The sequence below is a fragment of the Neophocaena asiaeorientalis genome, unplaced genomic scaffold, assembly GCF_003031525.2.
Source record: "Neophocaena asiaeorientalis asiaeorientalis breed wild unplaced genomic scaffold, Neophocaena_asiaeorientalis_V1.1 scaffold433, whole genome shotgun sequence".
NCBI classification, from domain to species: Eukaryota; Metazoa; Chordata; class Mammalia; order Artiodactyla; family Phocoenidae; genus Neophocaena; species Neophocaena asiaeorientalis.
In genome coordinates, this window is record NW_020175040.1 from 1,654,964 (window position 1) to 1,670,494 (window position 15,531).

At 49.8% G+C, this 15,531-nt stretch overlaps 1 protein-coding gene across 3 annotated transcripts in view; it reads right to left on the bottom strand.

The window, feature by feature from the left end:
• Positions 1 to 15,531, bottom strand: part of RAB7A (RAB7A, member RAS oncogene family) — a 105,387-nt gene that overhangs the window by 60,865 nt on the left and 28,991 nt on the right. For 2 of the 3 annotated variants that reach the window (XM_024763390.1, XM_024763391.1), the window contains exon 1: positions 9,294 to 9,510. The exons of the other annotated variant lie outside the window; for it this stretch is intronic. The gene's annotated coding sequence lies outside the window, so the exon portion shown is untranslated. Of the gene's footprint in view, positions 1 to 9,293; positions 9,511 to 15,531 lie in introns of those variants that run through there. 3 annotated transcript variants of the gene reach the window in all.

Consider the following 15,531-nt stretch of genomic DNA (forward strand, 5'->3'; position numbering starts at 1 on the left):
CTGGGCGAGGGTACTGAAAATGTAGAAGGCAAGGGAGGGCTCACACTCAAACGTTCCTTTCACGCCTACTTCGTGCAAATCGAATTGAGATTATCCCACTTATCATTTAAAAGAAATAAATTTCTTACGACAGGAAGCTGATTTGTGAGAGAAGATTTATGGGCAACTTGGTATCTTCTTTGCGTTTAAATTACTGGTTAACGGAACAGGAATCTGCAGATGAGGCACCTTCCCCCAGCAGCTCTCGCCCACGGAAGCCAGCCACTGTATTTCCAACTCTGTGCTTTCCAAGTCAAGCGCCTCTTGATCCCTTGTGCAGTGTGACTCACTCTAACCAGTGAGCTGCGAGCAGGAGTGACGTGTCATCTCTGGGCTGGAACACTTAGTCACGGGAGCAAGACCCTCCAGCAGTTCTCCTTTACTTTGCCAAGACAGCCAACAGCGTCCCACACTGTTGCGGCTGCTTCTTCAGCTGGAGTAAGGATGACACAGAGCCCCTGGAAAGTCCATACTGGACACGCTGGCCTTTTTTTTTGTTTTTAGCTGTACGTGGGCCTCTCACCTCTCACTGTCGTGGCCTCTCCTGTTGCGGAGCACAGGCTCCAGATGTGCAGGCTCAGCGGCCATGGCTCATGGGCCCAGCCGCTCTGTGGCATGTGGGATCTTCCCGAACCGGGGCACGAACCCGCGTCCCCTGTATCGGCAGGCGGACTCTCAACCACTGCGCCACCAGGGAAGCCCCCACGCTGGCCATTTTGAGATTATTTGTTACTACAGAAAAACCCAGCCAATTCAGTCAGATGCTGCTGGAAAACTCACTACCTGGAAATTTACATTTCAAAAGAAACAGACTAGTCAAAGCATCCCTCTTTTCAAAAACACTTTAAAAGAACACTTAAAAAAGATCACTAAAGTTTACAAAGGCTATTCTCTTCCATAAGGTGCTATTCTGGGCTTCCCTGGTGGCGCAGGGGTTAAGAATCTGCCTGCCAATGCAGGGGACACGAGTTCGAGCCCTGGTCCGGGAAGATCCCACAGGCCCGCGGAGCAACTAAGCCCGTGCGCCACTACTACTGAGCCTGCGCTCTAGAGCCCGTGAGCCACAACTACTGAAGCTCCTGCGCCTAGAGCCCGTGCTCCGCAAGAGAAGCCCCGGCAATGAGAAGCCCGCACACGGTGACGGAGAGTAGTCCCCGCTCACCGCAACTAGAGAAAGCCGGCGCACAGCAACAAAGTCCCAACACAGCTAAAAATAAATTAATTAAAAAAAAAAAAAAGTACTTGTCTTTAAAAAAAAAAAAAGAAAAAAAGAAGGTGCTATTCTTCTCAGCATTCTTGGGGTTAAAGACACATCTGCCAACCTGGAATATGGAGCGCTAGTCGGGATACTGAGCATGTTCTTTCAGGCTGCTCTTGCATCTGAAAAAATATTCTGACAAGGCAAATGCTGCCGCTTAGTTTGAACTTGGAAGTGAAGCATCAACAAGGTAACCATTAAGCTCTACAAAAAGTAGAGAGATTATCTGTCTGTGTGTATATATATACTCTGTTCAAGGTATCAGATTCATGTGTGGGGAGGGGAAAAACTAAGCCCACCTTCTCAAAGTTCCTTGGAAAGCAATTCTTGTCACGAGGACTTTGCAGCCCCTGGATCAACAGATTCTTGACTATGATGCTCCCACTGTCCTAAATGCAGGTGCCAAACCAAGAGCTAAGAGTCTGTATTAACAGACCACGATGACAGTGCCTTTTTTTTAATTTGTTGGTAAGACAGAATGGAAAACGAGAGTTACACACAACTATTTTTCAATAGTTTGAACGTTTGATATGAACCCTAGATTATCTCAGGCATTTAGCCAATAAAACATTGCCCATAAACTGGTAAGAAGTGTCCACATGGGCTGAGTGGCTCAAGAAGAAAACCAAGCTAACTGCTCTCTTTCTCCAGCCCATCCCCCCAAACCAGCTCTTACTTTTAACCTGTGTTAAAGGCATTTTTGAGCAAGTACCTCTCTGAAGGTTTAAGCATGCCACCTGTATTTCAGTCCTAGCCCCACTCATCCCTTAATGTGTTTCTCTTTAGGTAAACTATAAATCCATAACTGGGACAGCATCAGTCTTACCCAATAGGATTGTGACGATCAAGTGAAAGGATTACGCCCTATCCTAGCACCACCCAGTGAAGTACCACTTTGTTAAACATAAATCCTTCAACATGGCACTGGAGTTCGTCCCCTCCCCACCACAGTCTGGCCCCCGTACATACTCCCCTTCCCCAATGTGAGGTACCATAGTCCCTCCATCTGCCCTACGTTCCCCCACCTTGATTCGTTTGCTATGCCATTCCCTCCAACTACAATGGCTTTCCCAAGTCTCTCCTCCATATCAATTCATCCAAAATCTACTCAGCACCACCTAACCCAGTCATTGAACACTTCCAGCATTTTTGTGACTCTCACCTGTCTTGTTTTTACAATTATTCCTAAACCTCCAGTGTTTTTTATTTGATACTCCCCACAGCTGTCAGCAGTATTTTCTTACAGTAGACAATAAAACTGTGTCAAATGAACACAGAACACATAATTTATCATTCAGGAAGGCTATCCATATTAATCAGTGGCCCAGAAGCAAAACTTACATGCTACAGATAGTAAAACAGTGTCCAAAGTGAGAACTGGAAAAATATTTTTAGGTTTACTGAGTAATATTTCAAGATCCATGCTAGAATAATGATTCATCCCTGCCCTCAAGGAGATTCGAGTGGGGGAAGGGCAGGGGCATGTAATATTATTCCAATCAAACCGAGGTCTACAGTGGATGCACAAAGCTCAAGATCACGCAGCCAGAAGGCGGCTGGTCAAACACCAACTAATACCTAAATGGTCAGTCAGAACATGCAAAACAGACCTAGTCCTAGCACGTGTATGAGGGAATCCAAGTGTCAGACGGAAGAAGAACTTCAGTGAAAGCACTCTCTACCATGGCTTGATTTATACCCTGCAGGTGACACTTTGAAGCCAATTCCATCCCCAGGAATGAGTCCAGATTATAAATGCAAAAACTAACCCATAAGGGCAACTAAGGGGGGCTAACTGTTCACTAGACTGAAGTCATTCTGCTTTTCTATCCCCAACGGATTTAAAAAACATTTACAAGAGGCAGTCTCAAGTTATGACACATATGGCTCCAGAAACAACCTCCCCACCCCCTCAAGGATTCCCCATGCTGGTACTGGAGGGAGATACGATGCTAGCACCACAAGGGCAAAATGAAAATAAGCGTCAGCAAAGATGTGGAATATCTGGAACTCTCACATACCGCTGATGGGAGGGTAAAGCAGTATACAGCTTCGGAAAGCTGGCAGCGTCTACCGAGGTGCAGCATATACCGTTACGGAATGAATTTTGTCCCCCACCCCACCCCCCCCCAAGAATTTACGAAGTCCTACCCCCTGGTACCTCAAAATGTCAAAATATGACTGTATTTGGAGACGGAGCTCTCAAAGGGGTGATTAAAGTTAAACGAGGTCATGAGGGTGGGCCCTCATCAGACTGGTGTCCTTGGAAGAGGAGGTTAGGACACGGACCCCTACAGAGAAAAGACCATATGAGGTCACAAGGAGAAGACGTTCACCTACAAGCCAAGGAAAGAGGCCTCTAAAGAAACCAACCCTGCCAACACCTCGATCTCGGACTTCTAGGCTCCAGAATCATGAGAAAATGAATTTCTGTTGTTTAAGCCACCCAGTCTGTGGTATTGGTTATAGCAGCCCTAGCAATATACAGATACACAAGCTAAAACTTTCCACTCCTCAGTATTAACTTATGGAAATGTGTGCATACAGTCATCAAAAGACAAACCCAAGAATATCCATACAGCATTTTTTTTTTTGGCCGCACCGCATGGCACGTGGGACGTCCCTGACCAGGGGTTGAACCCGTGCCCCCTGCAGTGGAATCGTGGAATCTTAACCACTGAATCACCAGGGAAGTCCCGATACAGCATTATTTTTACCAGCCACAAACTACAAGCTACCCAAATGCCCATCAATAAGTTAATAAAAACACTACGGTGTATCATATAATCAAATACTACTGAGCAATGAAAATGGAGTTACCACTGCACCCAACAGAAAATCTCACAGGCAACAATGACTCAAAGAGACAGATACAAAAGGATACACAGTGTATGATTTACACAAAGTCGAGTCAGACAAAATTAAACTACAGTGTTAAAAATCAGCAGGAGGAGGGACTTTCCTGGTGGTACAGTGGGTAAGACTCCAAGTTCCCGATGCAGGGGTCCAGGGTTTGATCCCTGGTTGGAGAACTAGATCCTGCATGCATGCCATGACCAAGAGCCCGCATGCCACAACTAAGACTGAGCGCAGCCTAAATAAATAAATGAATATTAAAAAAAAAAGGTAAATGGAAAACTAGAACAGTATTTTAAAAAGCAGCAGGAGGGGATGACAATGACCTGAAGGAGGCACAAGGGGGCTTATTTCTGAGTTTATGAGAACTCTCGAAGTTGTTCTTTTATCTGTACGCTTTTCACATGCCCTACTGCAAATTCACAGTTCACTAACATGTAGAAATGACAAGTTGCAACAACCTACTGACCCACTGTCACCACGGCCAAAAACCTCATTATGGTACCGAATGCATCAGGTTCTTCACCTGCTGCCACTAAACATCTGAAAAATCCAGCTAGTCTCCGGATCCCAGCTTCCCACCACTGAGTGTTTATCTAGAGGGGTCCCACGAGTCCAAGGATCCAAAGAATATCCAGGGCCCTCCAAAGTTAATCTCTCATACCATACTTTAAAAATTGAAACTCATTAAAGTATACATTCATAAGAATTAAATAACCAGTTAACACTCCGGTCTGCCTCAGAGTAGTGAATTGAATTTTTCTTCTTTTTACTTCTGAATTTTCCTAGTTTTTTAAAGAAATGACTTATTTAATAATCAGCAAAAGAGAACTGTCATTTTAAATAAAAAACAGTGGAAGAAAGATACGTTTTTATAAGGAGTCAAATGCTGAGTGCTTTACAGCAATCATGAATAATCAAAAAGCCAGGCTGGTGCATCAGGAAGAGCCTCAGCTGTGTTTCAGGAGACCCAGACTAGCATTAGAGTAGCCAGGCCACCTGAGCACCCAGGCTCGGCCACCCTCTTAAGCCTGCAGGGCTGCTGTGAACACCAGCTGAAATCCTATGTGAACTGTTAAGCACTAGGCAAACATTAAAAAACACTGAAAGACAAATACCACGTAGGAAAAGTTTCTACAAAACGTGAATGCAGACTTCCCTGGTGGCGCAGTGGTTAAGAATCCGCCTGCCAATGCAGGGGACACGGGTTCGAGCCCTGGGCCGGGAAGATCCCACATGCCACGGAGCAACTAAGCCCATGCACCACAACTACTGAAGCCTGCATGCCTACAGCCCGTGCTAGACTTTAACGTGGCTCTTAACCTGTGGGTTACCCAAACGACCCAGAGTTATTTCTGGGGCCCCTGGCCTGTAAGTACACAGAGAACTGTCGGTAGCCTGACTGAATAGCACATGTAAGAGGCATTATTTTTCATAAAGTCTGTGCTGTTACAATCAGGTTTTTTAAAGGTTAATTCATAGTAGCTTTGTTGTGTACTCTCAGAACAACTCAAACGGTAATAAATTTTTAAAGTTAAAACTGCATACCAAGATTGGAAACCAACGATGTAACTTTTTACTTCACAATGGAAATTTTAAAGTATTCCCTAACTGAGCTGAGCTTAAGTCCAGGAAAGGCAATAGTAAGAGCAAGCCCTCTAGCACACGCAAGGCCACTTGAGAGCCAAGCAAGGTCCCTGCCTCCCTTGATGGGCTTGCTCAAACGTGCTCTGTGCGGACAGCAAGCAGTCCTAGACAACCAGGATATGGACAACAGAATCAGTGAGACTGATCTCCGCGGCAGTGACGACATCACCAAAACAGAGAGCCCCGGGCGAGGCCTGAGATCCCCTGCATTAAGCCCTGCATCTTCAGGGAGATGAACAAGGCCAATACTGCATGTCACCACTGGAACCAACTCCCAAGCTCTCTTCCTCCCCCATGGAGACATTCTGCAAGTAGCTATTCTTAAATTGTTTTTGAAATCACAGCCTGGAGTACTAAAATTGAAACTAGTCGGAGACGGTGCTAAAAAGCCTGTTCTGATTTCCCGCACCGCATCACTTTTACTTTTGATTCACAAATCACACTAACCACTCCGCCATTAACAAGTTTTAAAATATAAGTGCAAACTATTTTTCTGTGTTTAATGCCATATGCGGGAAGGAAAAAGCAGAAAATACAGGGAAGGTGCGAGAGCAAATAACTGAAGAGATCAACACACTGCAGCAAACTGCAGACAGAAGCACACAGCTCTAGCAGACGGCAGTCACAGACGCAGGTGTGACCACGCAGAGGAACAAATGCCGGGAATACAACCGCCACCTTACAGGGGAGACAGGAAGCAGCAGAAAGCCAGGAGCAGCGAAGTGGGGGGAGCTAACTTCCCCAGCTCCAGCCTCCTTCAGGGATGACATCAGTGCCAGGTGACCCGCCGCCGTCTGGGCCTCATGCAGGAGGACTCCTCCAGACTTCCCCGGAACACCCGGACTCCAACTCCCAGACCAACAGCCTGGTGAGTTCTCCTTAGCCGTATGTGAATTACGTAGATGGAGAGCCAGACAACTCATGACAGTAATAATGGTAAACGTTTACGTCAAATCTCAGAGAGAAATAGTGCATAAAAGGGCTCTCCCACGTGTGTGGCCTGGGCTTGCTACACCTTTGCATAGAAAGGCTAACGCCAAACCGAAGGGCAAGGATGTTCTCAGGGCAGGTCCCTTTGGAAATTTATTAAAAGCTAATCAAACAACCCAAACGTTCTGCTTCGCCTGGTGGTGGGGTCAGGAACTGGATTCAAAGCCACACCGTACTATAAAGCAATGCTCTTTGTTTATGGGGTCTAGGGCAGGGGTCAGGCCTGGCTGGCACCAAGAAATATTTTTGCTCCACGAGGTTGCTAACAATTACCTGAAAAACTGTCCAAATAAAGCTGTTTTAGAGTATCTTCTACATTCCACTCCCCCTTCTGTTTGTCTACTCCTGAAATTCTACCACAAATGCAAAACTCACATCCCCTCTTAAAGAAGGGGAACCAGAGGACTTGTGGGACGTGGGGTGGCGGAGGGTTTTATCTAGGGTGATACTGGTACTGAGACTGGGAGGCGGCACATGAAACTTCCACTGTCGGCTAAAGCAGCAGCCCCAGCCCGCCAAGCGCACCTCTGCTCAGACAGCCCCCCGATGCGAACATTCGCTCTGTAAGGTGACAGTGACACCAACCCCCTCTTCAGCGAACAACAAAAAATGCTGGAGAGCAAAAGGTAAAACAAGTTTAGAGATGAAAATTACCCTTCAAAACACACGACCAATTTAGAAACTGTGATATTATCTTCTACGAACTCTCTTCAAAAGCAAACCAAATCAAACGCTGTTGTTAAAATGAACGAGGCTTTCAAGTTACCCAGAACACCGTGCTGCCTGGATTCCTCTGAATGCACTTGCTGAGATGAAAAATAACTCCTCTTTACAAAAAATCTCAAATTCTACCGCCAAGCCATTCCACAAGAGAATTCCTGGCCATGGTCACTCACCATCTTTAAATTCCTTGAGGATAGGAACCAGGCCTATCTCCCTGAGTCAACAGGCAATGCCTGATACATGGTAGATACTCAAAACATCTGATGAATGGATGAAACAATACTTAAGGCTACCACACTTAATACCCACTTAAGGATATCAGGCTGGGTGACAAGGTTTAAAAAAAAAAGGAAAGAAATCAGACTACAACAGGGCTTGGACAGGATCTTCAGGAGAAGTACTCACAACTCACTTTCCAGTTCTTAGACTCAAATCTGAACAAACTCTCCTAAGTCTGAAGAGAGAAGCACACCAATAGAAGACTTTATCAATCCATGGATGAGAAGTCATGCGGGGAATCAGCTGCTTCAGTCACAAGGAAGAGACAAGAGCCTGTTCTTTTGGAATCCAAAGAGAAGATACAGTATTTTCAACAGGAAAGAACCACATGGCAGGACTGCCAGCCCAACTCATTTGACAAAAGACGTAGGTAACAAAAACTTTCAAACCTCAATTGAGTACTCTGCTATGATACTGGAGCTCCCAGTTTACAGGCACTACACTACTTACAAACAAAAAAGTGCGTTAAAACTCACAACTGCAAATGTAATATGTTACGGTTTTAAGGCAGAACTAATGGCACCAGAAAAGGCTTCCCAAATGACATCACTAGAAAGAAAGGAGGCGGAGAGAGACAGATACCAGGTGGCAAAAGACACTTCACAAGCTTCAGGGGCATCAGAAAGCAGTACAATCCAGAGGCCGAGCACAGTGCTCTGGCGTCTGGGCGCCTGGACTCAAATCTCCGCTCCATAACTTATTAGTTCTGCGACCTTGGGCAAATGACTTAACCTCTCCGATCTTCCATTTCCATACCTATAAGTGGGTACAATAATGGTACTTGAGAAGTCTATTCTGAGAATTAAATACAATAATCGGTGCAGAAATATTGCCACGCTGCCTAACATGCAGTAACCGCTCCAATGTTTGCTACTGTTATTTTCAATTTTCCCAGTTTTGCGAACCATTCCTTTCGGGGAAGCCCGAACTGAACGCCCTAAGCGGGCCCCGCCGCGGTCCGAACCAAACACAGCTCTGCACCCAGCCACCGTCTCTCCCCCAGCAAGTTTGGAAACTTCTTCCACGCCTCATCGTAACGTCTTTGTGATAAAAAGCTCCCAGTCGCGGGAGCCCGAGGCGCCCGAGGGAGCCCGGGACACGTGACCCGGGTCTCCGTGGAGTCGCGGCGTCGGGGACCCTCATCCGCATCGGTAGGACCGGACGGCGGGCACGCGGCTCTGCCTGGCACCAGAGCAGGGTGGGCGGCGCCCCCGCCGCTGGTCGGCCGGCCCCCGCCCTCGGCCGCCGCCCCAGTGCCGGGCCGCCCAGGCCAGGTCGCCCTGGCCGTCTCGGGCCGGACGCCCCGGGAAACGGGCGTGCGCGGCGCCAGCCGGGGTCACACCCGGCGACCTCTGACACCCCCGCGGACGCTCGGCCGGCCTGACGCCGGGCCCGAAGACACGGAGCTCCCCAAGAGGCCGGGCCGGGCCTGCCCAAGACGCGGACGGCGCGCACCGGCGACCTAGGGCCGGGAGGGGGATGGGGCCGGGCCGCCACTTACCGCGGCCGCTCCGCTGGGCTCCGGGCCGGGCGCGTCGCGAGGGGTCCGCCGAGGAGGAGACGAGGGGTCGACAGGAGCGAAGGAAAGTCCGAGCTCCGATTCCGGCGGGCTCCTCGGCCTGTCCAAGCTTCCAACGCCGCCGCCGCCGCCGCCGCCTCGGGCTTTATGGCCAAGACTCCGGCTCCGCTCCCACTTCCGCCACCGCCGCCGCCCCGAGCGGAAGTACCTGTCACGAGACGCTCGACGCCAGGGCTGCGGGGGAGGAGCCCCGCCTCTACCGTGCGTCAAGTTCAGCCGCCTCGGGCCTGGGCCTGGGTCACGTGGCCCAAACATGTCTGCCCCCAGTGGATGCGGCCATCTTTGAGGCCCGGCCGGGAGCGGGGTGGCGCCATGCTGGACCCACCCACCGATGCCTCAGACCCTGAACTTAACACCAAAAGAGAAGCAAAGAAATTGAACACACTAGAGCTCTGCGGAGGGCGGGGCACCCTACCCAGCTCCAGCTCCACCTGCACACATTAGAATCTACTCAGAACTTTGGCTCCATCTTCAAAAACATGCTCCTCTCATAGCCTTTTCTTATTGGTTCATGCAAACGTCATTCTTTTGGTTGCTGGGTACAAAAACTTTGGAATCATTCTTGATCCCCGTAGTGGGTTGAATAGTGACCCACCCTACACATCCTGGAACCCGTGGGTGTGACCTGATTTGGAAAAAGGGTATTTGAAGGTGTAATTAAGGCTCTGGAGAGAGACCATCCTGGATTACCATGGGGGGGCCCTAAATCCAATGACAAGTGTCCTTATAAGAGACACGGAGAAGAGAAGGCCACGTGGAGATGGAGTCAGCGGCTGGAGTGAGTAGCCACAACCCAAAGAATGCCAGCAGCAAGGGCGGGGAGAAACGGTGTTGAGTTTAGACTTTTGTATTTGAGAGAACATATTTCTGTTTTTTTTTGGTTTTGGGGTTTTTTTGCGGTACGCGGGCCTCTCACTGTCGTGGCCTCTCCCATTGCGGAGCACAGGCTCCGGACGCGCAGGCTCAGCGGCCATGGCTCGCGGGCCCAGCCGCTCCGCGGCATGTGGGATCTTCCCGGACCAGGGCACGAACCCGCGTCCCCTGCATCGGCAGGCGGACTCTCAACCACTGCGCCACCAGGGAAGACCATTTCTGTTGTTTTAACTACCAAACTTGTGATGATTTGTGACAGCAGTTCTAGGAAACTAACTCAACTCCCCTTCTCTCGGACCCCTCATCCACAAGCTTCAAAAGATATCCGGAATGTGACTCCCCCTTTCCTGAACCGCCATCATTTCTCACCTGGATTATGGCAACAACCTTGGTTTCCTGCTCCCACCTCATTCCCTATCCAGTCTTAACACAGTAGCCAGAGTAATTCTATAAAAATGTCAAACCATGTCATTCTCCTGCTCAAACTATTCCCATAGGTCAGAATAAAAACTAAAGGCTTTACAAACAAAAGGTCCTATCCTGGGAATTCCCTGGCAGTCCAGTGGTTAGGACTCTGCCCTTTCATTGCCAAGGGCCCATGTTGGATCCCTGGTTGGGGAATTAAGATCCCGCAAGCCGCCGCCAAAAAAAAAAAAAGTCCTGACCCCTTAGATACTTCTCGGACCTCATCTCCTTCTAACATCCCCTCTGATCAGTCGGCTCAGACTACACTAGTTTAAGAAAAGAGAAGGCACACGTGTACCTAAAGCCTTTGCAGTTGTATTTCTTTCGATCCGGACAGTTCTTCCCTCAGATATCTGTATGGCCACTCCCTCACTTTCTTCATGTTTTGACTTAAATGTCATCTTCTCAGCTAGAATGGCCTTCCCTAAATAAAACTGAAGTTCCCCTTCCTATCACAGTAGACATAAAACATCCACTTGCTATCTCCCTTCCTGCTTTCTTGTTTCTTCATATTGCTTTCTTGCTTGTTTACTGTCCCTCTCCCCCACTAGAATGGCAGTTCCGTAAGGGTAGGGATTTGGTCTGTTTCATTCATTGCCATATCCTTGATTACAACAGTGCTGCTGGGGCACAGTAGATGCTCAGTGAGTACCACTTATAGAGTATTCAGGGCAATGCAAGTTGGAAATGGACTCCGAAGCCAAGAATTATGGTAATTCCACCCCACTCTGCAGCCATTCAAGATGCTAGGCTTAAAGGAACAACTAGAGAACACAGAAAAAGGCAGAGCACAAAAATAAAAAGAGACCTGTGAACCCCCAGCTTTCTAAGAAGCATACCAGGATGGCTATTCAAATGCAAACATGGCTATTTCTCATGAAAAAGAAAGGACTACTCCGAAGAAACCCTTCAGCCTAGAAGGTGGAGTCAGGAGCTGCAGAGAACTATTCCCAAGGAGCAGGATTGGACCCTTATCAGAAAACTGACAACATGTGCCTAACTGGATTTCAAAATTGCTGTGACCCAGTCGTAGCTATGTCACTCCTGTTTTTCCCCTTTTGAAAAGAAGGGTCTGCTCCGGTTGTCATATGCTTGTCAACTCTGTTTGTTGGCTCTGTGCTGTGGAGAGTAGAAAACATTTCCGTAGCTCACAGGTCTTCAGATCAAGAGAAACATATTCAAGAAACTGTTCTTGAGGAATCACAGGAACTTCATCTCCTGAGGGGCCTCATTTGCACCAGGACCTGATTTACACAAGATCCACTGTGAGCCAATGATGTACTGGGATGAGATTTTTAGGGCCTCTGGGAGGAGGTGAGCATATCTGGCACACAAGAGAACTAGACAAAATCTGTGTCCTGAAGGTAGACCACGGTAGATTAAAAAAATGGTAAATTCTTTGTTCCTCCTTCCTTTGAGTTGTGGAATCTACTTCCCTTCCTTTTGCATTTGGGTTGGCCTTACTTTTTTTTTTCCTAATAAATTTATTTTTGGCTGCGTTGGGTCTTCGTTGCTTTGCGCAGGCCTTCTCTAGTTGTGGTGAGCGGGAGCTACTCTTCGTTGCGGTGTGTAGGCTTCTCATTGCGGTGGCTTCTCTTGTTGCAGAGCACGGGCTCTAGAGCGCAGGCTCAGTAGTTGTGGCTCACGGGCTTACTTGCTCCACAGCATGTGGGATCTTCGCGGACCAGGGCTCGAACCCATATCCCCTGCATTGGCAGGCGGATTCTTAACCACTGCGCCACCAGGGAAGTCCCTATATTATCTTTAAGTTTTAACTATGGGACTGTATTAACTACCAAATATTTAAATTAGGGAATTCCCTGGTGGTCCAGTGGTTAAGACTCTGTGCTCCCAATGCAGGGAGCCCACAATCGATCGATCCCTGGTCAGGGGACTAGATCCCCGCACGCCTCAACTGAAGATCCTGCACACGGCAACGAAGACGCCGCGTGCCGCAACTAAGACCCGGTGCAGCCAAATAAATAAATTAAACTTTTTTAATTAAAAAATATTTAGATTAAAAAAAGAAATCCACAGAGTGATAAATGGGATGCAGGCGATAAGATGGGCTTCTCGGACAGTGAGGGAAGGTGGAGGAGAGGTGATATTCGACACAGGTGGTGAGAAAGGCTCCCTAAGGAGGTGACATTTGAGCAGAGAGACCTGTTGACAAGATGGAGCGACCCTGCTGAGATTACCTGAGCAGAAGGTGTTACGGGACAAGGGAACAGCAGAGGCAATAGCTTTGTGCAGAGACAAGGTGTCCTGTTCAAGTGTGGTTGGGCAGAATGAGGAAGGGAGAGAGGGAAGAGAGGGGGTGGGGAGACGGGCAGAGCTGGCTCACGCAGAATCTCATGGGTGGTGGGAAGGCCTTTGACGTGTGTGTTGCGTGTGAGGAGAAGCCCGGGGAGGGTCTGAAGCAGAGCGTGTGCGTGTCTATGTGTGAGGTGTGTCTCCCTTCACAGGCTGCTTCACTGCGGCCCTTCCCCTGTTCCCACGGCAACCCATGGCCCGTCCAGGCCCGCCGCAGCCCCAGGATACTGCTTGCTTGATGTGTGCTGATTCATTCCCTCCTCGTCCAGCCTGGGGACCAGCACCTGCCCTGGCCTGCCTCAATGGCCCAGCACCCACTGGGTACACGTCTGACCACTTCAACGCAGGGTCAAACGTTGAATTTTTCTATGTGGTGCAGCTTTGCATGATTGATAAAGTTCTCTGAGATTTTCCATTCAAACACAGATGGTTTGGCTCAAGGGTTCCACCCCTGGCAGTTTTCACTAGCCCAGGAGTTAGTCTTCCCTTGTTGGTACTTGCCCTGAGCCCAGCGCTCAGCCAGAGCCCTGTGCCTTTGAGGTGCTCTCCCGAGCTCCCTGGGCCCCGGTGTCCTCGTTCTGAAATGGTGTTGATGAGCCCGCCTCTCTGGGTCACTGTGGGACTCGCACGTGAAAGTGACTTCCAAGGTGCTCCATCACATGTGGGGGAGACCAGAGTTACATGTCGGTTTCTGGGTGGTGGCTTCAGGCACTTTTCTTTAAGATGTGATCGCTCATCCATTCATTCAAAAGTAATTAGGGACTGCCACAACTACTGAGCCTGTGCTCTAGAGCCCGAGAGCCACAACTACTGAAGCCCGCGTGCCTAGAGCCCGTGCTCCGCAACAAGAGAAGCCACCGCAATGAGAAGCCCGCGCACCACAACGAAGAGTAGCCCCCGCTCGCCGCAACTAGAGAAAGCCCGTGTGCAGCAACGAAGACCCAACACAGCCAAAAATAAATATATTTTTTAAAAAAATGTAATTAGGGACTTCCCTGGAGGTCCAGTGATTAGGACTCTGCATTTCCACTGCAGGGGGTGTGGGTTCGATCCCTGGTCACGGTACTAAGATCCCACATGCTGCACAGCACAGCCAAAAAAAAAAAAAAAAATCAGCTTCCAGGTTGACCACAGGGACACAGAGATGAAACAGCCCAAGTCCCTGAGCTCCAGGAGGTGCCGGTGGGCTGTGTGTGTGTGTGTGGGGGGGGGGAACACCCACAAAAAGACAACCACACATCACACTAGACCCTGCTTCTCCGACAACTAGCCACAGGCCGCTTTCCAGAGCCTTCCTGCCCACAAGGCTGCACTGCAGCCCTCTGCCCACAGTGACCCTTTCACGGACGGGCACTCGAGCAGCTCCAGAGCATCACGGTCTTTTTTGGGGGGTGGAGGGAGCAGACCTGTTGGGAGAAAGAAGACTTTTTTCCCAGGAGAAAGAGTCAGCCAGGCCTAGACTTGCTGGGGGCTTCCTGCCACCTGGAGAGCACAGCCCGTGTGTGGCAGAGCTAAAGTGGGGCGGCAGGGACGCGTCAGAGGGACACAACCAGGGGCGCTTCATCCAGAGATGCTCCAGTACTCCCTGTCCCCCAGCCTCTGCCACGTGCTTACTGGGGAGCCCCAGCCGCTCTGGGGCTGGTCTCCATGGAGCCGAGCAGCTGCAGGACCCAGGTCCTACCTGCCTAGAAGCTCAGAGGCCTCGGCTCCCCTAGTAACCACAGCCCAGAAACGTAGGTCGTGGACATCCCCACCGGGAAACTGGCCAACAGGACGGACGCCGGAAGTGAGGGGCTGAGAGGAGAATCTGCTTTCACCTTCCCACCTTCCCCAGTGGCTGTTCCTAACGGCCTTCCTGGGGACGGCGTGTGCGAATAAGTTTGTCAGAATTAGCAAATAAAAATACTGGTACTAAAACGTCGTCTGTGTTCATCAGAATTCCCACGTGGCAGCGTCCTGTGTCAACCTGGCGGCGGTCCTTGCTGAGCATCACGCCAGCATAACACTCACCTCGCACTTCCCTCCCGCTCCCCGCCTGGTCTGCCGGGTCCTGAACCCGGCGTAAAGTAGCAGCATGTGAAGCTGGGCCTCGGGCTCTGTTTTCCGGGGAGCTGAGGTAAGACAAGGCAGTTCAAGTAGATGTTTGTCACTTGCATCCAAAAGAGCCCTGGTGACAACTCAGCCTCAGTTTCCTCTTCTGTGGCACGAGGATGACAACTTCCGCCCCACTCACAGCCCAGGATGGACGAGCACGTCAACGACCTTAGGAGGGGCGAGGTGGCCAGGCCAGAGGCAAGGCGTCAGTGCAGCCACTGCTGGAGAGCTGCCCCACTACCCCAAGTCAACTGGCTGGGAGGCAGGCGCTGTGCCCTCAGCAGCTGTGGCCCTCCCACGTTCTCTCCCATGGGCCGCGTCTCGGTGGGTGCCCCTTCTCGGGGTCACTGCGCCTGACTCTTTCAGACTCTGTGCTTCAGGTTAACAAGCACTGTGGGGACGGGGGGCACCCGCC